The following is a 12,581-nucleotide window of genomic DNA, read 5'->3' as shown; positions in this document are numbered from 1 at the left end:
AACACAAGGTGTAATTTCTACAACTAACTTAACATTTTTTATGTACGCTTCTACGGCGGCCAGAATTATATATGCACAGAAATGGAAGAGTAATGAACTGCTTTCAAAAGAGGATTGGCTGATAAAAATTTTGGAATATGCGGAGATGGCAAAACTTACAACACTGATAAGAGATCAAAATTTGGAAGGCTTCAAAGAAGATTGGAAACCATTCTTGTTGTATCTAAAGGATAATTTCCCTACTATGGACTTTACAAGAGGGTTTGAAATTTAGTAAAAAACTGCAGGTTGGGTAGATTAACTGTGTTTGTAAGGGTTTAAATTTATGTTTTGAATTATTATTATAGCAAGGGTAAACTCTATAGCCAATGATTCACGAAGAGAGGTGTGTGGGAAGTCCACTTTTGTGTATATTGTAATGAATGACAATATTATTGTTGTTAAAATCAATAAAAATCGAATTTGGGGGAAAAAGATACAGTGTATCTCCGGATCCTTTCTTTTTCAAGTAGTCCATAAAAGATTATGTAAAACTACGGAGAGACCAAGACTTTCCATACCGCTAAAACAACCATAAGGGAATTTAATCCAATTAGAGATCCAAGTCAGACAGCTGGCATAATAATAAAGCTTCAGGTTAGGAACAGCTGAGCCACCTCTCTCTTTTAAATCTTGCATAACCTTAAATTTAATTCTAGACTTTTTATGGTTCCAAATAAACACATTTATCTGACTCTGCCACAATTTCACTGTCTTATCTTCAATCTTTATCAGACTCATCTGAAAGAGAAAACTCATCCTCAGTAATATATTCATTTTTATCAAAGATATTTTTCCAAGCCAAGACAGATTTAACTTTTCCCATCTGTCCAAATCTGCCCAAATAAGCTTCCAAGTTTGGGAATAATTGTTTTTAAATAAGTCCTTATTATTCTTAGTTAGATTAATTCCCAAGTATTTAGTTGGTTTCTTAGTAATATGGAATCCAGAAAGAGCATGAAAATAGTCCAATTCCATATCAGGGAGGTTCCAGGTAATAACCTGAGTTTTGTTACTGTTAATCCATACTGTGAAATATGTATCAACAATATGTCAAAAGAATCTTCTAACTGTGTAATAGTGAAAAGCACATCATCTGCATAAAGTTTTAATTTATGTTCTTGATTTTCCATAGAAATGGATTTTTGTTCCTGTTGAATTTTTGCTGCCAAGGGTTCTAAAGCCAATATAAAAATCAATGGAGAAAGGGGACATCCTAGCCTGGTGCCTTTTTTGATAATACATTTCTGAGAAAGAGACCCATTTATTATTATCCTGGCCGCTTGTTGCTGATAAATAGCTCGAATCCAAGACAGAAAGTTAGAGCCACAGTTCATTTTTTCTAAGAAAACAGGAAAGGCCAATCCAAATTGTCAAAGGCTTTTCCAGCATCTAAGAAGATCATTGCCGCTTTTGTCTGTGTACTAGTTATATTGTCTATTGCATTAAACACAAATCTAACATTGTCTTTCATAAATCACTTGGGGATAAATCCCGTCTGGTCTGAATGAATTATTTCAGAGAGAAAATCTCTTAGTCTTGCTGCCAAAATTGTAGTTGTAATTGTAATCCATGTTCAGCAGAGATATAGGCCGGTATGATTCCGGCTGTGTAGGGTCTTTACCTTCTTTATGAATTAAAGAAATGAATGCTTCATGCCAAGTGGACAGTAAAACATATTGAGTTAGTATCGTATTCATTACTTCCTTTAATGGACCAGATAATATTTCTTGAAGTTGCTTATAATACATCGCAGTCAGCCCATCTGAGCCTGGAGTGTTATTCTTAAGACTTTTAATTGCAGATTTAATTTCTCCCTCAGAGATTGGTTTGTTCAAGCAATCCTTCTGCTCATCCGAAAATAAAAATGTATGAATATCCCCCCACCCCCCCAAAATGTGTAATTTTTTCAGGATCTCCCCCGCTTCTTTGTACAATTTAGAATAATATTCAACAAATTGATCAATCATTTCATTGGTAGTGGAAACAAACTCTTCACCATTCCATATCAAAGTTATAGTTCTCTTTTCCTGTTCCTTTCTAAGCTGGTAGGCTAATAACTTGTCCAGTTTATTACCTTTCTCAAAATATCTTTGTTTTTTATAAATCATATTCCTATATATTTCTTTAGATTCTATAAGGTCCATCTGCTTGCGAAGTTCCCTTATATTTTGCCAAAACATCTTTCAAAGGATCCTCTTTATGCGCAGCCTCAAGACTGTTTAATTCTTTAAAAATCAGATCCTTTTGTTTTTGTGATTCTTTTTTCCTCTTTGAAGACTCAGAAATAAAAATTCCCCTCATGAAAGCTTTGCTTGAGTCCCATGCAGAGTAAATGCTGAAAACAAAAATGTTCACTGCACATTCTCAAATGGCATCTGCAAGACCCAAGTCAAGATTTTTCCTTGATCTAGGGAGTCAGAAGAATGCAAAGTTTTTGGCAAGGGACCCATGCATTTAAAAAACAGATATAAATGGCACAAAAGCAAGTGGACAAAACATCCCTTAAAAAGACAATGTTAATTTAATGCCTTGTAAGCTGGCTAAACTGAAGGGTGTGTGGGAGAGGCAAGGAATAAAATGGAAATATTCACTCACATGCTGTTTAATTCTCTGTACAGATCTCCATCTTTATCTGCATATTTGTCAAGTGATCTGATTATAAGGTTTGTGAAATTTCAAACTTGGAAAGTGCCTGCCTTTAACATATGGTGCTTTGAAAAAAACACCCACAAAACAACAACCCTGAATATCACACTGTTTTGCTGTTCTGTGGCTAGTTGCAACTTCCACCTTCTTTCTGATCAGGATGCTGGATCCAAGCCTATTGTAAGCTGCTGGATAATTTCAGATTGTTTGGGGCCCCTAGGATTTCCCATTACAACCATCTCCCTTTAAGGCAAAAGCTGTTTGGACAACAACAACAACAACCCATCCCTGAATTTCTTGGGAGGCAGCAACCTGTAGTGAGGTGTGCTGAGGTGGCAGAGCATTTGCTAAAGAGAGCTTTCACTGCTTAGCTCTATGGAGGCATGCCCAGCACATGGATGTGCTGCATTTCCTTGGGAAGGCGACTGGCACATATGTGCCACATGTGTGGTGTTGTGTGTGTGTGTGTGTGTGTGTGTGTGTGTATGCATGTGTAAGAACATAAGAACAGCCCTGCTGGATCAGGCCCAAGGCCCATCTAGTCCAGCATCCTGTTTCGCACAGTGGCCCACCAGATGCTGCTGGAAGCCACAGGCAGGAGTTGAGGGCGTGCCCTCTCTCCTGCTGTGACTCTCCTGCAACTGGTACTCAGAGGCATCCTGCCTTGGAGGCAGGAGATGGCCTATAGTCCTCCAACAAGTAGCCGTTGATAGACCTCTCCTCCATGAAGTTATCCAAATCCCTCTTAAAGCCATCCAGGTTGTTGGCTGTCACCACATCTTGTGGCAGAGAATTCCACAAGTGGATTATGTGTTGTGTGAAAAAGTACTTCTGTTTGTTGGTCCTAGGTTTCCTGGCAACCAGTTTCATGGGAATTGATTCCCCTTCACCCAGTTTGGAGAGATCCTTTTGGAGCTTCTCACCATCCGTTTTGGATTTCACTACCCGAAAGAGTTTGGTATCATCTGCAAATTTGGCCACATCGCTGCTTACCCCTGCTTCAAGATCATTTATGAATAAATTAAAAAGCACCGGTCCCAGTACAGATCCCTGGGGGACCCCATTTCTTACTTCCCTTCATTCTGAAAACTCTCCATTTATACCTACCCTCTGTTTGCTGTCTTTCAACCAGTTTGCAATCCACACATGTACTTGTCCCCTTATCCCATGACTGCTAAATTTTCTCAGCAGTCTTTGATGAGGAACTTTGTCAAAAACTTTTTGGAAGTCCAGTTATACTATGTCAACTGGATCACCTTGATCCACATACTTGTTGACACTCTCAAAGAACTCCAAAAGGTTCATGAGGCAAGATTTACCTTTGCGGAAGCCATGCTGGTTCACTTCCAGCAGGGCCTGTTCTGTGTGCTTTACAATTTTATCTTTGAGGATGCTTTCCATCAATTTGCCTGGAATGGACATTAAGCTAACCGGCCTGTAATTTCCTGGATCGCCCCTGGATCCCCTTTTTGAAAATTGGTGTTACATTTGCTATTCTCCAGTCCTCCGGTACAGAGCCTGATTGCAGGGATAAGTTATATATTTTTGCATGGAGGTCGGCAATTTCACATTTGAGTTCTTTGAGGACTCTTGGATGGACGCCATCTGGCCCTGGTGATTTGTTAGTTTTCAGTTTTTCCAGACAGTTTAGAACATCATCTCTTGTCACTTCTATCTGACAGTTCTTTAGCCTCCATCCCCGTATGCTCAGTATCCTCTGCCATGAAGACAGACACAAATAACTCATTTAGCTTCTCTGCAACCTCCATATCCTCCTTAATAATCCCTTTCACTCCCCCATTGTCTAAGGGTCCAACCGCCTCCCTGGCAGGTTTCCTGCTTCTGATGTATTTAAAGAAGTTTTTGTTATTCCCCTTGATACTTTTGGCTAAATGTTCCTCAAACTCTCTTTTTACCTCTTTGTCACCTTGCATTTCTTTTGCAAGAGTTCTTTTCCATTCTCTTCATTTGGACAGGCCCTCCAATTTCGGAAGGAAGTCTTCTTTCCTTTTATGGCTTCCTTGGCGGTACCCGTTAGCCATGCTGGCATCCTCCTGGACTTAGTGCTACCTTTCCTCCTTTTGGGTATACAATCTAACTGGGCTTCTAGTATTGTGGTTTTGAGTAAACTCCATGCACTCTGGAGCAAAGTGACTCTCCTGGATTTCCCTTTCAGCTTTCTTTTCACTGTACTCCTCATTTTGGAGAAGTTTCCTGTTCCGAAATTCAAAATGTCCGTGTTAGACATCCTTGGTGATTCTCTCCCTGCATGTATGGTGAATGTGATGGCACTGTGGTCACTGTTCCCTAAAGGGTTGATGACACTGACGTCACGCACCAGGTCCTGGGTGTCACTCAGAATTAGGTCCAAGGTCGCCTTCTCTCTGGTCGGTTCCATGACCAACTGTTCTAGGGCACAGTCATTTAGTGTATCTAGAAATTTGACCTCTTTGTCATGACTTGACTGTGAATTTACCCAGTCCATGTGTGGGTAATTGATGTCACCCATTATTACAGCCCTGCCTCTCCTTGACGCCTCCCTGATTCCCTGCTGCAAGTCCCAGTCACTGTCAGCATTTTGATCTGGAGGGCGATAGCACATCCCCAGCAACCTGTTCCCTTTCAGGCCTTGTATAGTCACCCACAGGGTTGCTGTGGAGGACTCCAGTCCACCTAGGTTTTCTAGATTCTATCCCTTCTTTAACATACAGTGCTATTCCTCCTCCAAGGTGCCCCTCCCTGTCCTTTCTATAGAGTTTATACCCAGGGATGACTGTGTCCCACTGGTTCTCACTGTTCCACCATGTTTCTGTTATGCCCACTATATCTATTTCTGCGTTAGCAACCAAGAACTCCAGCTCACCCATCTTGGCTCGGAGGCTTCTGGTATTGGTATATCAGCACCTATATGCTGAATCTCTCACCTGATGTATGCTATCTTTCTTTTGACTCTTTGACCAGCTGGCACAGGCTCCTGTCTGCTCTTTATGTGGTTCTGCTCTGTCGCATTCAGTTTTATCTGAATCCTTTGCACCCTCACACTTTAAAGGGTGGCTTTTGCCTCACCGGGTACTGCCCAGCTCCTATTGGCTTTCCCTAGGCATCATTTTAAAAGCTGCTCTACAAACATTTTGATTTTAAGCGCCAGCGGTCTGGTTCCATCTTGGTTCAAGTGCAGCCTGTCCCTTTTGTACAGGCCTTGCTTGCCCCACAATGTATCCCAGTGCCTAACAAATCTAAACCCCTCCTCCCGGCACCAACATCTCATCCACACATTGAAAGCCCTCAGCTCTGCCTGTCTCACTGTACCTGCGTGTGGAACAGGTAGCATTTCAGAGAATGCGACCTTGGGGGTCCTCGACTTCAATACACTACCTATCAGCCTAAATTTGGCTTCTAGGAACTCCTGACTGGAATGCTGGTTAGTGTGATGTATCACCAGACTGCTTCCTTGCCTTTGATTCGTTGATGGTGTGAAACTTGTAGCTTTTTTGTATAAATGCTTTGTCAGCCTCCATTTTGCGGCTGCTCTCCTTTTTGGGAATCTATTCCTGAGAGTTGCACTTCATTTATCTCTATAGAGGCAAATAGAGGTTTATTCCGATCTCCCTTGGTGTGTGAGTAATTGAGTGTCTCACGCGCCAGGTAAATGTTCCCGATTCATGGATAAGACTATCCCAAATATATTTCACTAATAAACCTAATTAGTTTACCTATCCATAATGTAGCTGTTAGACAGACTCAGTCAGTCAGTCAGTCCTTTATTGCGGTCATAGACCAGTACATAGTTAAAACATACATACTTACAAAAAAACTCAACATAATAAAACAGACAGATTATAACACAATACTGACAGGTTAAAATTAAGGCAGTTGTGGTGATCTCCAGATAGATCTTACTGAAAACCTTACTGAGCAGAGCACCCTCCATTACAATCATAAAACAGGAATCACAGAGAAAAGAAAGCAGAACATTATTAAAAACCTAAGCGGATGGTGCAAATGATAGAACAGTACCTTGCCATTTTGCTGATTAGGTTGTCATCGAGACTGGACAGTAAATACTTCAAATAGAAGTCATCCAAATGCCCAGGAAAACGTTGCAACAAAGGGGACACTAATCTTTAGCGGGTGTCCCTATAGAAGTTACAGTATAAAATGGCATGCACAGTTGTCTCCACTTGACCAGACCCGCAAGGGCAAAGTCGAGCAGAAAAAGGGGTACCTTTAAATCTTCCCTCCATAACAGCAGATGGAAGCGCATTAAAACGGGCGAGCGTCAAAGCACGTCTAAATTTGGGAACGGTAATTAGACTTAAATAGCTAGCTGCTTTAGTGTTAAACATTTGATCCCCCAGAAAGATATTCTTAGGCAAGGAAGCGACTTCTTCCTGCAGTTCCATGTCCATAATACGTTGTTTGATCCCAATCCTGGCTTGATCATATCCCAATTTTATAATCTCGTCCTGAGAGAAACCATGGTGAGCCAATTTGTCAACAATTTGGGTCTTCCACTTAAATCGGAAACAATCAATCTTAATAAGGGAGGCCAATCCTACACAAGAGAAGACAAATTTTAACCAGAATAATATGATATTCCTCCAATAACAAGTTTCCAATCTAATCATACCCACCTCTCGTCTTAGCGCAACATTGGGCACGCATCGGGGGACTAACAATATAGATCTCAGAAATTTAGACTGCAGGGCTTCTTAAGTCGTAAAGTTGCTGACAGGTCCTATTTGGGCTCTGTACAGCACTTGAGAGTGGACTTTAGATACAAATAGTTTGACTGCAGCGGGAATATAAGAAGCAGTTAACTGTGCCATCAACAATGTGGATTTGAGGTGGGCATTGAGTGAGCCTGATGAATGAAAAACCACTCCTAGATATTTGAAGGAGTTGACCTGTGCAATCCTATGACCATTGATGGACCAACAATATTGCCTAGGTCGTTTTGCAAAGACTAGGACTTTAGTTTTTCCATAATTTATCTCAATGGACTCTTGGGAGCAAAATTTTGAAAGGAGACCTAAAGCACGTCTCAAACCAATTGGGGTTTGGGGTTAGACAAAACTAGGCCTTTCCTATCCCAAATGTATTTCACTAATAAACCTATTAAGTTTAGACTCTTCAGTGATTTCCATGCGTGTTCCATGCGCTGCAACAACTAAATTCTGTACTCTGAAACTGGAGTGGTAGCCAGGGGCACAAGTAGGGAAAATGGCGCCTGGGGCAAGCACTGAATTTGCTTGCCCCCCACACCCCCCACCCAAACATCTGACACGCATTTTTCAGAAAACTTGTATTTTACCATATTACTTCAAAAATACCAAAATTACAATACAATACCAAAATTACCAACAATTACAAAAGATAAAAGTCAAGCTCGTTAATCCTTTAATTAACAAATTATGGCATGCCTGAAAATTAAACTAGACCTTCCTTGCTTTCACTGACGCAAATTGGCTATGGCCAGGAGCGCTTTTGATCAGCTTTGGCTGATTTGACAGCTGCGTCCATTCCTTGATGAGAACGATCTCAAAACAGTGGTGCATCAGCTGGTAACCTCCAGGCTCGACGACTGCAATGCGCTCCACGTGGGGCTGCCTTTGTACGTCGTTTGGAAACTTCCGTTAGTTCAAAATGCAGCAGCCATATTGGTCTCTGGGGTAACCCGGAGAGACCATATTATGCCTGTATTAAAACAGCTGCACTGGCTGCCGATATGTTTCGGGGCGAAATACAAAGTGCCGGCTATTACCTTTAAAGCTCTGAACGGCTTGGGTCCGGGTTACCTTACAGACCGCCTTCTTTGGTATGATCCCCATTGCTCACTGAGGTCATCTGGAGAGGTCCGTCTCCAGTTGCCACCAGTACGTCTGGTGGCAACTCAGAACCAGGCCTTTTCTGTAGCTGCTCCTGCTCTGTGGAATGCACTCCCGGCAGATATCCGCAGTTTAAGCTCGCTGTTGGCCTTTAAGAGAGCCCTAAAAACCTATTTATTTGGCCTGGCCTTCTAAGGCTTGTAAAGTGTTGTTGTTTTAAAAAGTTTTTTAATTGGTTTTAAATAATCATTTAAAAATTGTTTTTATATTGTTTTTAGCATTGTGCTAATTGTCGGTTTTATGTCTTTTAAAAAAAATTGTTGTACACCGCCCAGAGCCTCTGGATGGGGCGGTTTATAAATGTAATAAATAATAATAATACATAATAATAAATTGGTCTATGATGTTATCAAAGTCAGTTTAGTCAGTTTCCTCTCGCTCTACGCTCAGCAGAGCAACATCACAGAATCTGCCTTGACCCATGGAGGTTCTCAGATATGAAAGTATCCGTTTTAACTTGCTGAATGATCTCTCACAGCTGTCAATGGAAACTGCAATGGTCAGCATGATCTGAATAGCAATGCGGAGGTTGGGGAAGATGCTCTCATCGCCATACTGAACTATACATTCAAGGAGCTCTTCCAGTCTTGATACTCTCATATTGATCCACATTGATAGCAACATTCTGCAGTCCAAAATTTCTTCTTATAGCTCCACATCAACATCAGAGCTGTACAATTTGCAAAAATTTCACAATTCTTCTTTACGTTCTCTCTGTCGGCACCGTAACACTGTCCCTTGATATCGAGAAGGAACCCAAACCTGGAATCAGTGTCATGCAGACGAGTGAACCTTTCGTCCAGTTCTCTGTGAAGACGGTCAAGTGTTTCCTTCATGACTCTTTCCATTTCCTCCTTAGCTGTTAACCCAGTGCCTCTTGATTTCTCACCAGCCATTCATTTCTTCCATCTCTGATGTCTTTCAGATTTGACATCCCATCCTTGAGAGAGACCACTATTAAAGACTTGGTTGTCCACTCTGATATTATGCCTAAACCAATTTTACAAGCGGGAGTGAAAGGTTTCTTTCCATGTGGCACATGCTCCATCTGCCCTTTGGCAGTCAGCACTAGATCTGTTACTAATCCTTACAATAAGCAAACCAGGGATCTCAATTTTTTTGCTAATTGTAAAACTAAAGGAGTTGTTTATGTCATCATTTGCCCTTGCAATAAGTAGTATATAGGTATGGCAGAAAGATGTGAGAGAACACCACTCTCGCATTGCTAATCAGATCCTTCGAGCCCTCCTGGTTTCTCACTTTCTTGACATGCATCATAAGCCAGAGGAGATTAGATTTTTCATCATTTATAAAATGCAATATAATAAATACATGGTTTCTGGTACAAAAAAAGTTTTACTACAGAAAGAAGCATTTTTTATTCATTTGTTTCATACACTTCATCCAAAAGGCTTAAATTCCCATCTGGAATACTCCCGCTTTTTGTGAATAACATCTTCTTTAAGGATGATTCTATAATGTTTTGGACGTCTTTAGATAATCGCTCAGCATATTCGCTCTTGAGGTACCTTTTTATAGATAGGATTGAATAAAACCATAATGAACTCCAATTTGGTGTTTAAAGTGAAATATCCATACATAATTGATTAAATTCCTTTTGGAATTCCAGTTAGATTGAGTTTTCCCACTGTCTATAAGATTCCCCATTTTTCAGGATTAGAATGTATGGAACTAGTTAGAAAAGCATAAAAAGAACACTGTTGAAACTTTTTAGCAATTATTTAATTATGTGATAGAGATAGTCAGCTCTGAAGTGTTGAGATACTTATACCACAGGCTACTGTGAGTTAATTGAAGCTATTACTCTGTTAGACAGCTGTGGGTACTTTGATAAGATAACATTTAAATACATAAGAAAGCCAGAGTTTCTCACAACAAAAATGAGAAGCTGCCAGTGTGTACTCTAGAATCATTATCAGGTTGGTTTACCAATTTTCCTAATTATTATATGGTGTTTTGTGGAGATTCTGTATTATGACTATAATATGTATTGTTGTTTAGAAACATTTAAAAAGACTCATGGTTTGTCTGAAGAAGTTCCAACGAAACATCACTTTCATCCAGAGGTTTTGTTACAACCAACAATTAAAGAACTAAGTTTCCATTTTTCATCTACTTCTCCATCCAGTGATATCAAACAATTAACATAGACTCATGCTGGTTCAACTACTCCTCCACAGTTGAAGATTATGTTTTATCTTTCCAGCTGTTTTTCCTCAGCTAGAGTGTCACGCCCTCGCTCTCAGATAGCGAGGAGGAAGGGGAAGCTGACAGCCCTTCAGCTGATGCAGGGATGCCTGAGGGGCAGAGCCCAGCTGTTGGTTCCCAAGAGACGGCTGAGGCAGGTCCGGCTGATGTTTCAGAGCAGGCACAGCAGTCAGAGCAGGCACAGTAGTCTCAGGCAGCAGAGACAGCGACGGACAGACTAGAAGATGAGTTGTGCAGGCAACCCCCACTGACTCCACAGCAAAGGTGTGTAACAAGGCGAAGAGCACATCTGGAAACTATCAGGAGAAGTAAGTGCCTCTTGCAGAGGGGTGATAAGCCTTGAATCCCTGCCAGCTGAGGGTTATCAGCTTGGACTATAAAGCATGTCTACAGCTTTCAGTTAGCTGCTGGAAGACAATGTATGTCATCCCTCATGTCGACAGCTTTCAGCCTGAGCCAGAGAGAGAGAAATATTTCCGAGCCGTGTTTCGCTTCTGCAACCCAGTTTGTTTTTGTGAACTATCTTCCTAGATTTCCCTTCCGGGTGGTCAGATTGCTGACATAGAGCTGTTCATGGGGAAGGACATTTCATCATTCAGATGGAGACTGTTATTTTTTGTAAATGCTTTGTGTTATACATTGTGGATATTGCATATTATTGTATTTTCTATGACTATTGAGTCTTAATTAATCTTAATTCATCAAATGAATATATTGGATTTAGAAAATATGATATAAATGCATAAAGTTTCTACTAAAGTTTCTGGTCACTGTGTTAGTGGGTTGTTTGTGCCCCTATCTTTCCTTGCTGGTTCATACCCATGGCGCCCATTTTGGATTTCTAAAACTTAGCAAAGAGGCACCCTTTAACGTGGTGATTCTCTTTTATTTAGCAGGGGGAGAGTAACTGGCTCTATCCACCTCCAGCACAGTACCTCCAGATGACTGTTATATCTTATGTTTCTTTTTAGTTTGTGAGCCCTTTGGGAACAAGGATCCATCTTTTTTATTTATTATTTCTCTGTGTAAACCACCCTGAGCCATTTTTGGAAGGGCAGTATAGAAATTGAATAAATGAATAAATTTCGAGTGAGGATTTTGTTCCAAAATCCTAATAGAGTTAGAACATCATAACTCAACAAACAGTTGCACAGCTGCCTTGCATTACTACTTGTTTCAAGGGTCTCGTCTTCATTGTCTATCATGTCCTGAAGAACTTGAAGTATCTCCTCAAAGTGATTGTTGACTGGCTTCACTGCTTCTGTCCTTGAACTCCACCTGGTTTCGGACTCCGACTACAGACATAGGTACAGCGTTTCTGAGTTTTTCCTAGCACAGTGTTGAGCGAGAGAAAAGCAATGAAGATAGCTTCAATAGTTCAAAAAAATGTCACTATCATTACAGTGGGTATAGGAAAGAATCACCCCCTTTGATAGACCTTAAATTCTGGTTCCCTTACATCCTGAAATGAAAACACAAAGAAAATTCCCTTCACCAGCTGTACTTATCCAATGCAACCTATAACATCCAACTGAAAAACATCACAATTACAGTCCAGAAAAAGTGTCAGAAATAAAAAACAAGAATTACTGAGATTGAAAAAGGATCACTTGTCAATCACAATGTCGATATTTTGTTGAACCACCTTTTGCTTTAATAACAGCCTTGAGTCTGTTGGGATACTTCTCTATCAACCTTGCACATCTAGACGGAGCAATATTTGCCCACTCCTCCATACAGAACTGTTCAAGTTCGGCCACATTGGATGGTAGGTGT

Source organism: Hemicordylus capensis, chromosome 2 (assembly GCF_027244095.1).
Source record: "Hemicordylus capensis ecotype Gifberg chromosome 2, rHemCap1.1.pri, whole genome shotgun sequence".
NCBI classification, from domain to species: domain Eukaryota; kingdom Metazoa; phylum Chordata; class Lepidosauria; order Squamata; family Cordylidae; genus Hemicordylus; species Hemicordylus capensis.
Note: the sequence above shows the minus strand (reverse complement) of the source record.